This window comes from Anomalospiza imberbis, chromosome 10, assembly GCF_031753505.1.
Source record: "Anomalospiza imberbis isolate Cuckoo-Finch-1a 21T00152 chromosome 10, ASM3175350v1, whole genome shotgun sequence".
Classification (NCBI taxonomy): Eukaryota; Metazoa; Chordata; class Aves; order Passeriformes; family Viduidae; genus Anomalospiza; species Anomalospiza imberbis.
Window position 1 is genome coordinate 24,584,873 of NC_089690.1, and position 12,903 is coordinate 24,597,775.

General features: G+C 41.7%; 2 protein-coding genes across 4 annotated transcripts in view; both read left to right on the plus strand.

The window, feature by feature from the left end:
• LOC137480244 (vesicle-associated membrane protein 2-like) overlaps positions 1-12,903 on the plus strand; it is a 258,919-nt gene that overhangs the window by 135,585 nt on the left and 110,431 nt on the right. The window lies entirely within an intron of this gene.
• PIK3CB (phosphatidylinositol-4,5-bisphosphate 3-kinase catalytic subunit beta) overlaps positions 1-12,903 on the plus strand; it is a 90,340-nt gene that overhangs the window by 27,049 nt on the left and 50,388 nt on the right. For all 3 annotated transcript variants that reach the window (XM_068201301.1, XM_068201303.1, XM_068201302.1), the window contains one exon: positions 12,536-12,651. The gene's annotated coding sequence lies outside the window, so the exon portion shown is untranslated. The remainder of the gene's footprint in view (positions 1-12,535; positions 12,652-12,903) is intronic.

Below are 12,903 nucleotides of genomic sequence, written 5' to 3' on the forward strand. Positions count from 1 at the left end.
TTCCACTTCATCTAGCTTTCAGTATTCCCAGCTTTTTTGCTTTTTTGTTTTCCTTTGTACAGTTTGGCACTAAGTTTACTACTTTTGGTTAGTCCTTCTCCCCAGATCCTCCATTCTTTCCCTCCCAACCCCCAAATAATTTGAGTGTGCTAACCATACGTGACAATGTTACTTACTCTCTGCTGGTGTTGGGATATTTTTTTGCATTTGGGGTTTTTTGTGGTTTGGTTTTGGTTTGTTTTTTTTTTTTTTTCCAGTTCCCTTTTTGACTTAAATAGGTGTTGCTGAGGAAGCCGAGGCCTTTGGGATTTTCACACCACCACACACATTGTGTATTGGAGTTTGAAAGTCACGTAGGCTTGGCATTTTTGTATTTCTGACCTTCAGTGTTGAGCATTTTACTTTGTTTCTGATACAGGGAAAGAATTTCTGAATTTACTGTTTGGTTATCTGTATGCCCTGCTAAGGATGCAGTTCAAAACAGAAGATGTTAAAGGAGGATTGTCCAAGTCCTAACCAGGGATCCTCTAAACAAGGAGGAGTTAGTCCTTGGTGTGAAGACAGCAGTGACAGAGACAGTGCAGGTGTGTGCTGTCCATGTGGGCACGGCAATGGCAGCCTCAGGATGGGAGCAGGCACAGCAGAGTGTTAGTCCTGGTACTAATTAATGGAGATGGACAAGACTGAATCCACAAAAACAAGTCCAAACCTAGTAGGAAATAAAATGTGAAATGTGGAATCCTAAAATGATTTGGGTGAGAAGGTTAAAGATCACCCAGTTGCACTCCACTGCCATGGGCAGGGACACGTTGCACTATCCCAGGGTGCTCCAAGCCCCATCCAGCCTGGCCTGGGACACTGCCAGGGATGGGGCAGCAGCCACAAGCTGCTTTACAATTTTACACTAGTGTAGCTTTACAAAACCTGAAAGGAGCTTACAGCCAGGTGAAGGTCAGCCTTTTCCCAAGCACCAAGTGATGGCATGAGAGGAAACTGCCTCAGCTACACCAGGGGAGGTTTAGGTTGGATATTAGGAAACATTTCTTTACCAAAAGCATTGCCTAGCATTGAAACTGCAGGGAAGTGGTGCACTCACCTTCCCTGGATGTGTTTAAAAGATGTGCAGATGTGGCACTCAGGGTATGGTTTAGTGCTGGGCTGGGCAGCACTGGGTTAAAGGTTAAACTTACTGTTTAGGGTCTTTTTCAACCTAAACGATTCTATGATTTTATTCTGTCTTATGCCAGGTTTCGGTGCAATTGAGGAATGGTGGCTCGAGCCACGATAGCAGGAGGTGAAGAACACCTTGTACTTCTGCTGAAGTTTATTTGCTTGTAGTAATGACTGGGGGTGTGTGTGTGCAGAAGAGCTGATTTGTTTCTCTTTTCATGGGAGGAATCTGTGGTGAATGCTGACTGGAAAGTGAGTAGTAGTTTCTGAAGCCTCTGGAGTGAAGAAAAACACCCATTAGTCTGGCAGATTGTCAGCAGCAAATGGTACATTAATTTTTGGCACAAAAGCAAAAAAAGAGACTTTCCTTTCTGTTGTTAATAATAAAAATGAGGAGGGACTGATTATCTGTGCTTGGTAGCTAATATTGTTCTGTGTTTTAGTATCCATGTAAGACAGATACGTTGCTTTTGACAAAAGTCCTTTTATATTTTATTAAAAATAAAAAAACACTTTATAATATACTGATAATCTGCATCCGATTGCATATCTAACTTTAAATAATTTTATTATGCTATAAGCTTTTACAAGCTATGTGCAAACAACTGCAAAATTTCCCATGTGTTGAAAGATAATCACTCTTTAGGTGTGTAGAATACTGACAGTCTTCATGCTAGGCCAGTTTTACTTCCCCGGCACTTTGGAAGTTCTTTTTTACATGTGCTACTAGTGGTAGTAATGTAGGGAGATAATATTTTTTTTAATAGAAATGTTTATTTACACTTGAATTCGGTGACCTCTAGCTATGTTGAAAATTTTAGTAAGCTCCGAATAATGGCATAACTCTATTTTTACCTGAGTAATAATAACAGCAGCAACATTTTGTTTACTGAATTGTTGCTTTAACTGTTAGGATACCATTTTTTTATACTCAGTGTCATTCTGCACAAATTAGAGTCCAGCTAACATAAATACATAACAATTGTTCATTTGCATTCTGCAGTCTATTTTGATATCTGGGAGCTCCTGTTTCCTCTGGGTGCTGTAAATAAATCTGGTGCATGAAGAGTTGCAGTGAGAGGGAAGAGCAGAAAAGTTCTGCATAGAAAGGAAAAACTGTTTAGTAGAGTTTTTCAATAAAAGCAAGTTTGGCAAGAATGTGAGGATGTAACTTAAAAAGTTGGAAGGAATGTCAAGAGCACAGTCAAGTCTTTTGCTCACAATTTCTTGTAATGAGTAGTCAATGGAGAATGCAGCTGTTGAATGCATATAGTGGGTGCTGTCCTAATTTCTGTCACTGCAAATATTCTGTATTGCAACTCACTTTAGAGTAAACCTGCTGGGCACCACCAAATGACAAAAGTCCTTATCTGTTTTTACATTTTGAATAAAGAATTTCTCTCTGTGTGTTATTTCCCATACTCCATTTGGTTTAACTGAAAAGCTTCAGCATTAATTTATTTGGATGAGAAATACTGTGAGTAAAGCACTGGCTGGGGATTTGTAATAATTAGGTTCTATTTCCAAGTGTGTCACAGGCTCTGTGCGAGTTCAGAGACATTGGGTTATCCTGGTGTGATTTTATCTGTACATTGTGGGTGAGGCAGTTTCCTTTCTTTGGTGTCTTTGCATGGTAAACTTGAATTAATGTCCTTGAACAAATACAATGGATGTGATGCTTAGGGATGGGCCGGGCAGTGCTGGGAGAACAGTTGGACTCCAACACCTTAGAGGCCTTTTCCATCTTTAATGAGTCTACATTTCTCTGCTGCTTTTAGGATAAATGCAAACACTTAATTGAAAAATACTTTGTAGCAGCTCTGGTAGTTGAAATCGATGACAAATAAGTTTTATGTGCTTTATATTAGGACAGGGAAAAGGTAAATGTATTTTTAAGTGGCCCCATTAAAAAAAGATCCATTTAAGTGAGCACATGTAATTGTTCCAGCTGATGCACAGGCTTGCTTTGGTGACTGTCGGTGAAAATGTTTTTGTCAAAAAAACCTCCTTTATTGTGTTTAAAAAAATAAAGGAGAAATTATTCTTAAAAAGTAGGTAGAGGCAGATTGTAGTGCAGCAGCTGAAGTCTTTTTAAAGGATCATAAAATTAAAAAGTTAGTCTTCAGTGTATTCTTGTCATGGGAGTAGAAATTTGAATGATTAACCCCTTTCTATTTTTAGCTGTTTTCTCTGAGTTATTTCAGTTCCAGTTAACTTCGAGGTAAATTTCATGAGAAGGTAGAGCAATTCTTGCCTTAGTCTATATCTGCAGCTCATCATTTTAGTGTCCTCAAGGTACTTTCTTTTTAATGTGAATGTCACAAACCACAGCTGAATTTTCAGACTTATTTGTAGTTTGATAACTTGTCAGCTTTTATTATGTTCAACTACAGGATTTATAGAGGCCTTCAGGATTTGGTGGCTCCTTTTTTCTTCCCATCACTACTTGTCAGTTTTTAAATCCTGGTATATCAGTGCTTAGGGGTAAATACCTGGGGTTATTGCCTCAGAAGAATGAGAGGTGCAGGCTCTGTGTGCTGTGCTGATAAAGCTTGAAAGAATCAGACAATTTATACCAATTTCTGTGAAACTTTTCCACTCTCTTGGTGCCCTAAGTTGCTTCTTCATTGTTGATTTAACTGGGACTTGTTGGCCAGAAAGTAGCACGCTACTCTTTGGGTGGGTTTTAGCTCTATTTATGCAATAGTAAATGGTTTCTACCTATGTAATGACAATTTTCTTGAAGAAGAGGCAGTGGCTAGACCCTTTATACAAGAAGGATTCTTCAGAAATGGCAGCATTCCTGAAACCTTTGGCTCAAGCACGTACATTTTGGTGATTAACAGACCCAGTTAAGCTGAAGAAAGATTTGTTGGGGTGTGGTGGCAAATGAAATGCTTTGTTGTTAAACTGTCTGCTGTTCTGTGATGTACTTTTTTCTTGCAATGTACTGGTGAGAAGTAAAATAGGATTTTAGAGGGACTTTGTTTTCTTTCTTACTTATCTTGTGTGAAATTTTGAAAGGAGTTTAGGGAAATATTTTTTGAGCTTTTCTGCTGTCAAGTATGATGTTGAGAAATTTCTATCTTGGTCAAGCCATAGTTTGTGTGAAAACTGAAAAGCCTTTGCTTTCAGTTGCAAGAATCACTTTTTTGGTGTCTGATTTTGTTAATAATTGCTTTCTTACATACAGATGCTGCTGCTGTGACAGCTCTTTTGTGTGCCCAGGTTTACATCCCCCGTGTCCTACTGCTCCTGCAGTTTGGAGGTGAAGCAGCAGGCTGGGGTGCAGAATGCAGTGAAGGTGTCAGATGGAAGTCTGCAGTGATCATCTCCGGGAGAAGGAGCTCATGCTCATTGATCAGGGAGAGGGTGGGTTTTAGCTGCCCGTTGCCAGACAGTGGTGTAAATACTGGTGCCATGATTGAGTGACAGCAGGAGGATAAGTACATGGACATGATGTATCTGCTGCCTGTGCTCCATCCTTCCACACCTTGCCTCTGGAAATGCCAGAGGAAGTGTCATTTCTTGGGGCAGGTCACAGCTCCAGCCCTGCTCAGGCTCTGCTCCTGCTCAGAACGTTGAAGGGAGTTCCTCTCTGGAGCGCTCCTGGCACCACAAAATGCTTCTGCTTCTCTCAGAACATCCTGTGGAACAAGTGAATGGACTGAAACCTTTCACTAATGAGGGATGCCAGAAGATGCCATATAGTCTAAATTACTGAGCTGAGCAGTGCAGCTGAGGAAAATGGAAGGGTTTGGGTTGGTCGGTTTGTTCTTACATCAAGTATTCTGTAATTTTGGGTGTTATGTCCAAATGCAGTGTAAAAAAATATGAATACTATTCAAATCTGACTCTTAGATCCAAATTCAGATTTAAACTGTTGGTTTGAGGACAGGAGGATTGTCTTTTGTGGGGTTTTTTTTGTTTTTTTGGTGGTGTGTTTTTGGTTTTGATGGGTTTAGGGTGTTGTTTGCTTGGTTGGTTTTTGTTTTTGAAACCAAGCACTCCCTTGCTTCTAGCCTGGGATTAGTTCAGATTTGGAGTTCTTACATTACATAACATTATAGATTGTCATGCTAAAATTATGCTTCATATTTTAAATATTTTTTCTAAGAGGCCTCACTACCTGAAAGAAGAGGGAGTGGGGAGCAAGAGCAGATTAAAATGTTCACTTCTATTATCTGAAACAGCTTAATAGATTTGCTTTTGAGTGTTGGATATAGCTGGAGGTAAACTGCATTTATTAGATGCTTGTATTTTTTCTTCTTCAGCACAGGGACTATTCTTAGTGATTACTTCTACTTTCAGGTAGTATTTACTGTATGCATGTTGTTAGTGATGGAATGCTGTTATTTATTATGTGGTAATGTTTGGAATCAAAGAGCAAGTTGGACTGCAGCAGCATGTCTGTAAAATACTCTTAGGTATTTCTGTATTGGTTCACAGTCCCTTGCAATCTGCACTTGGGGGTTTATTTTAATCATAAAGAACAAAGCCTTTCAAGTGATACCTGAAGCAGGGTGGGCAGCACCTTCACAAAATGGCTCATAATAATTAATAGCTGACAAGTTGTTCAGTCTTGCTTTTGAATTCTGTGTTCTCATTTATATAAATTCAAATATGAGCACAACAAAAATTTGGGAACTAAACGGAAGTGAATTTGTGTAGTTTCACCATATTAGGCATTTCACAGAATGTAAGTGGGAAGTGAAACATGGGGACATGAATGTAGTGAAAAAAATAGGCTACACAGATCACAAGAAACAGAAATCACAAGTAGTGCTACTAATTACATTTCAAGTAACTCAGTAATCGTGATAGGATCTTTACAGAAATGGGATGAGGACTCACTGCTTTATTTCTCTGCTTAAAGTGCAGGTAAATGTTTATTCATGTGGTGACTTTCGGGTGGAACCAGTTGGTGCTTTTCAGTGTTTTTATGTCTGTGACACAGTGAGTAGAAAATGCATCAGCAATAAGGGCCTTGTTCAGGTGTTCCTGAATTTGGAGGAAATGCTTCATCAGTACCTTGGCCTTTGAGAGTTTGACATTCAGAGAGAAATCATGAAAAAAGTCATCATAAACTTTAGAATGGCTGAAAATACCTCATTAAACAAATATAAGATTTCTTTATTGAAAGTGATGGTGCAGGGGTAATTTTGTTCTAGAGCAAGTCCTTGTGTTCTGCCCAGTAATTAACTCTAGATTCAGGAGCAGCTTAAAAGCCAAAAGTATGGGATGTGATTGTGTGGTGATAGAAGACCAAAGAAACGGGAACAGGAATTGCTGTGCTGCTGGCAGTTAATGCCCCTACCCTTGCCCCTGAGACTTCTGTCCTTAAATACTGCTTTAGATGTAATGAAAATCCATGCAGAATCAAATACTTCAGCATTGCTTGCAGCCCGTTTTAGGATGTGGAAAGCTGAATTTGGGTGGCAGGGCTGCTGAGGGTTTGCAGGGACGGCAGACAGGCTGGTGTGGGGGGCTCATTGGCTCCTGCAAACATCTCTGGAGGTGTCACAAGGGCTTGTGCAGGGTGCTGGGTCTGTCTGCACCTGCCCAAACTGCTGCTCAGTGGTTAGGCTGGCTCAGCTCAAGCCTTTGGGCCCCACACTTCAGGTGTAGGTGAGGATTTGTCGCACATGCACGTGTGGGTGAGGATTTCTGGGAAGAGGAGCTCTGCTCTGTGACCAGGGCTTCCAGTTCTTCACTGCTGTCAGCCACGTGGAGTGAAGCAGAGCTAGAGAGGCTGTGGCACTGGCAGGGAGGTGAAAGTCATCTGTGGGCCCTGGGACAGTGACATCTTCACATGGATGAGTCTGCTCAGTCTGAGCCGTTCAGCTCTTTGTCCCGGCTCTGGAGCTGCTGAGCCAGCTGGGTCATCACTGTGCCCCGTGCTGCATCGCAACTGGAAATGAGCTGGAAAGTGTTGCTCACTTGACTTGTGTTTGTGGAGCAGTATAAAGCAGATCTAAGCACTTGTTTGTGAGTCATCTGAAATAACAAAAACACTGCTGTTTTCACAAAACCGTCACAGGCAGCCTTGTACTTGGTGCTTTTTGAACCGTGGAGTACCAGACTGAGTACGAGCCTCTGCTAGGAGGAGGTGTCCTTATTCTGCACCTGTCATGAGACGTGCTCAGTGCTGGCAGCCAGCCCTGGGTGCTGGGGGCATGGCAGGGTTCCCCTCGGCAGAGCCCTCGCCTGTCTCCATCTCGCACGCTGCCCTCAGGCCGGGGAACGTCTGGCTGCCTGGCAGAGTGCGAGGGCAGAACGTGCAGTCCAGGAGCCTCTTTTTGTTAAGCTTCCCTTGCAGTGATGTGTCCCCCTTCTGCTTTGCCCAGAGGTATTTCTTTTGAAGGTGACAGAGCAGGAAAAAACCAATTGAAATGTTCTGGGAAAATACAAACTAATTGTTTTTGTTTAGTTTTCTGTTTGTTGATCCTAAATAGTGCAGGTGATTCCTTCCCATCTGGAACTACCTGTTCCTTGCTGCTTTAATGGAAAGTCCTTCATTTTCCAGTGCCAGTAAGTGCTGACAGTCTTTTGCTCTTAAGTTTGACTTTATTGTAAGGAAAAAAAGATTATTTGCCTCCCAACTCCAATCGAATTTAGTTCTGAGACACAATTAGGAGGAGGGTTACTGGGTTACTGAACCTTGAGCAACATCAAGCAGGATACATCACTGTGAAGGAGCGACACAACCTCCTGCCCTCCCAGATAAATTCAAATGTCTGTGACTGACACCCTGTTAAAGAATCACTGTGTTCAAAATGAAGACTCGGTGAAAGCTTGCAAGATCGTTTTGTGTTGTCTTGCAGTTCTAAGCCGAAAGGGAACTCAGCAGCCTGTGCAACCAAGTAAAAACATGATTCATTGTGAAGCATATTAGTCTGTGCTTGTGTGAGTATAAATTAGTTTTAACCAAGCCTGTTGCGCACTGGAGGGGATTTCACATAGGTGAGCCAGGGCTCAGTGAGGCAGAGCTCTGGGAAGAGAGAACAAGGCTTCCTCAGACTGAGTCACTGTGGTGGGAGACAGGGCTCCTGCCCTCAGTCACCCACTGCATAAATGTAGTTATGGTATTGAGTTCTTGATGAAGACATAACTGAATCTAGCTTCAAATCACGTTTTTATCTGTCATCTGTTTAACTTAAAGAATAATACTGGAAAATGCTAAGTGCTCTCTGCTTTGCCCATCTTCAGGAATCAGAAAGGACGTAAACTGACTTACAGTTCTGACCTAGATGTCTCATTTGAACTCATTTGGTATTCTGCAATTTCTGTCTCTGCCTTTTTTTTCTTTTTCTGTGGCTGTTCTTGTGCAATGGGAACTTGTTGCTCTATGCCTGTTCAGTTTTGGTTAAAAGATTTTGTACAAGATAGGTGGGTTTCACATTTCAGAGAAGTCTGAGGCTTTTAAAAGGATAATACTGGTTTCTGACCAAGCACCAGCACCTGGGAAAGTAGAACACAAAGAAGAATGCTGTCCTGTGTGTAACAGTGTGCTGTCCATTTTCAGTATGGTATTTTGTCTCTTGATGTTACCGCAGAAATAAGTGCCACCTTTTGAAGGTCAGAAGTGGTCTTTGCTGCTGGAGAGACTCTGGGCACTGCACTGTTGGGACAGTGCTTGTGTAGAGCTCTGCTGTCTGGGTCAGCTGGCACACAACACAACGCAACAGATACGAAATACTCCTTTCAGACCTAGGATTTAACCTGCGTTTGCAGCCTGGGCACTCAGCTGTGCAGCGTGTAGAAGCTGGAAGTTGCTGTCATTTAGGCAGATGTGCACTGCTGTGAGCTTCTCTTTTGATCACGGTTTTAGTTCCTGGGCTTGAGTTGTGATGGCTTAATTACTGGCAGTGAATGCTCTTGAAGAATTTTATGTCTGTTATTGTTGGAACTTAACTGAGTTGCTTTATACGTTTCAGTAGTTTTTTGAGTTGAAGGTAGTTGGTGTATTTACTGATCCTTCATACTTTTTTGTCTCCAGCTTGGTGAAATGGTGAGTTTCTTCATTGCTACAGCAGCTATGTCAGTTTGGTATTGACTTGTCCAATCTTCAGCACTACTGAGTGCATGAAATGCTCAAGGCAGCTTTGAGGTGACCAAAGCTGTGAACCAAGAACTCTAAAATGCCCCAGCTGTGTATCACTGTCCTAAACATCTGCTAGTGCTCTCCTGATGTCTGCCTCTGCTTTCTTCCAGAATAAGAGGTTTAATTACAGAGAAGATACCCAAGAAACTGCTGTGTTATGTCATTCAACCCACTCAGAGTTCCTTATCCTGAAGTAAACCTGGAGCATCCTCTCCAACAAATGGATTTTTTTATGTATTCTGGAAGAATTGATGGAGCAGCAGCCTGTCTGATGGGCCTAGAAATTGTTATAGAGCAGAAGACAAGAAGGCTGCAATTAGCCCTGTAAATTTCTTACATTGCTTATGAATGATTTTTTTTTTCTCTTCTAGTTTTTCTTTTCTCTGTCTTTGTGAGTGGCCTATTCCCTTGGCACGTAATTGTTTATCTTGAACATTATGCCACACAGGAATTTTAGGCAAAAGTTTCTTATAGCTTTTCCCCCTTTCTTTCCTTGTGATATATTTTTTTGGTAATACATTCATAAGTGCTTCTTTGGACATAGGGAGTGTAGGTGGAGAACTCTTAAAAGTTTTACTGTATTGTCACAGGAAGTCCGATTGCCACAACACAGTTTTATGTTTTCTGAATTGCCTCGTAAGATTGTTAATGTTTTAGAGAAAACAAGTTATGATTTACATAAAATCAGTATCTATGTAATGGGGGTGTGATTAAAGGATTCATAAAAATTATTATTTTGCCAAATACAATTTTTCGTGCAGAAGTTTCAAGTTGGAACGGAAAAGGATTTCTCTTGGGTTCCTGGTGGGTGCTGTCAGAAGTCATATGGGTGTGGGCCCGAGGTGGTTTGGTGGTGTGTTTTTGGCTGAGGTCACACCCAACAGACCCAGAGGAGAGGCTGTCTGTAATGTCCAGCTGCCAGTTCTGTTTTTCCCATGTTCCCCAGAGAGGTGCAATGGGGAAAAGAGATGTCCTTAGAGAGTCCGGTTTGTGAGGCAGTTCCTCCAAGTCCTTCTGTCTTTATGCAGTTCCCAAAGATGGTGCTGGCATGTTTCTTCTGTAGCTGGAATCCTCAGCAGCTGTTGATGGTCGGTAAAAGGCCAGCAGAATTTGTACCCTGTTGGTTGTATTAGCCTTTGGAAAATTCTCCATTCATGGTGTGAAGGTGAAAAGTGTCCTGGCTGCCCATGGTGTGATCTGCAGCCCATCCATACCACCTCTTTTAGCTCCTGCTCTGCTGCTCTGAAAAACGGGAAAGGTTGGTTGGTGAGAAGAACAAGGCTGCACACCCTCATCCACTAATGAAGGGTTTGTTTCTCAATGGGTGCTTTGTTTGTGTGGTTTAAGAGAGATGGTTTAAGGTCTTGAGGGCTGGCTGATCCCCCACAGTTGGTTGTAGATGACCAGCCTGTTGTCAGTGTGATGTCTGAGCTGCAGAGATCCAAAGTGATGTGAGGAAAGAGGGGAAACAGGACAGGGAGCCTTGGGGAAGCGAGACTGGGGTGAACACAGGAGCTGTGACAGGAGCTATTCACAATGCAGTGGTTTGTTTAAGCTGTACCATTTGTAGACCCTGGGTAATGTCTGGGCACCCACCATCGGATTGCTCATCATGTGTCTAGTTAGCCATTGACCTCTACAAGTTTGGAATATGCAACTTGTAGTCAAAGAGTGTCCTGCTCCTGCCATGGGGTATGGTTCAGTCGCACACTGTGTCCCTTGTTTGAGGGGCCAGAGGTCATGCAGGATTTCTTCCTTGGGTGGAAGTTCTGTTGTCATGCCTGTTAGCTATAGCAGGATGCATTTCACACCCCCTCCTAAGATCCTGCCTGCTGGCCAGTAGCCTTTGATTAGGATTTTTCTGATTCCACAAGAACAAATATTGACATGGCTGTAAAACATGAATTCCAGTCTGGTAGTTCAGCTTGGTTCTGTGACATTCACACTGATGCTTTGTCCTTGCAGTTTCTAAATCACATGATACTGTCTTAATTTTTCTCTAGTATTTATTTCCTTTTTCTTGTGTGTGTTCCCTGCTGTAGGCTCCTAGACTTTAATTATGAGAAGTTTTTGGACTAGCTTATGCCTCTGTAAATAAATCAAATAACATGTGTGTGGGTTGGCGTCTTGCACACCAGGTGAAGACCCATTTTGTGACAACACCTTTATGCACCAAAAGGTGCATGGAGCAGTAACTTAACTTTTTTTAGACTTAAGTACATGGGGCAGTAAGTATTTATCCCTCAAAACCACTGAAGAGTCTGAGTTGCTTCAAAGGGCTCCACATGCCAATTCCCAGAGGAATTCTGCTCTGTGAGGCAGTGGCAGCCCTAGCTCCCTCCTGGTCACTGTACTGTGTTGAGCTCTCACGAGCACAGTGGGACCTGCCTGGTGTGGTTTAGAAAAATAATTGTTTATGGGAAGTGCAGTGTAGTTACATGTCTTGTGCTTTGTGGCTTGGCCTACAAACCTGGAGATAGCATCAGTGCAAACTGACAGCACTGCTGATGCTCAGGGGGGATTGAAGTCGTTTTTGTTCACTTCTCTTTACTGAGAGCTTGATTTGCAGGGTAGAGCTAAGGAGGATGATGCCTGGCCTCTGTGGAGATGTTTTGCCCTGCACATCTGCAGGGTGTTGGTTGGTCAGAGACCTTCTGAACCTTTCACACATTGAACTGTGAATAAGAATACAGGATCACTTGTGTCATCACTCAGCTTCTCCATAGTAGGACTACAAATGATATTACACTCTTAAAAAGACCCAAAACCACCAAAATCCCCCCAAGCAAACAAAAAACCTCCACCAAAATCAGCTTACAGCCCAGAGAAAAAAGAGAAAATGTGTTTAAGATAATGAAGGCAACTCTGTCTCCCTTTTTTTGACTTTAACTGCAATGGACATCTGCTGGTCTGACTCAAATTGAGTGTACAAAAATTTGAAAATATTTTTAGCAGCTAAGAATGCTTTTGACTAATTCATGATCATAAGACTTATTCTAATAAATTGCATATTCAGATTATTACTTCCTTTTTTCCTTTCTGGTAGCAGGGTGTTTGTGGATTTGACATTCATATAATTGTTAATCACATTGTGCAATGGGAATGTGGTGCTGTAATATTTGAAGGCAGTAAAAAATAGTGTGATTATTTAGGTATTTGTGCACAGAAAGTTGGTGCAGCTTTTAAACCAAATACACATCGCTGATTCTCTCATTTGGTCAATTGCATTATATTGTGCTTATTGTGCTTTGCTTTTTTTAGATCGCATTGAGGTCATCTCGTGGGATCTTCTGAAAAAACAAGAGTAATAGGAAGAACATGTTTAATAAAAGTATCTTTGCTACACAGTCAAACTGAAATAGGAAGGGTTCATTGGAGTAAGTATTACAGGGCTGGGGTTTTCTGGGGTGGTTTTCTGTTGTCTTTTGCTTGTAAAGACGGCATGGTTATTAGGCTTTTAGTGTATTAACTTTGTTATAGTTATGTTTAAAATATACATGGGTGACTCTGGACTCATTTCAGTTGATTAGCTGGTAATGGTCTCATGGATTCTCACTGAACCATCTTCCCTCTGGGAAATAGTTGTGTCTCGTGAAATTGAGATGTGTTTCAGGCTTTTCTCTTGGCTG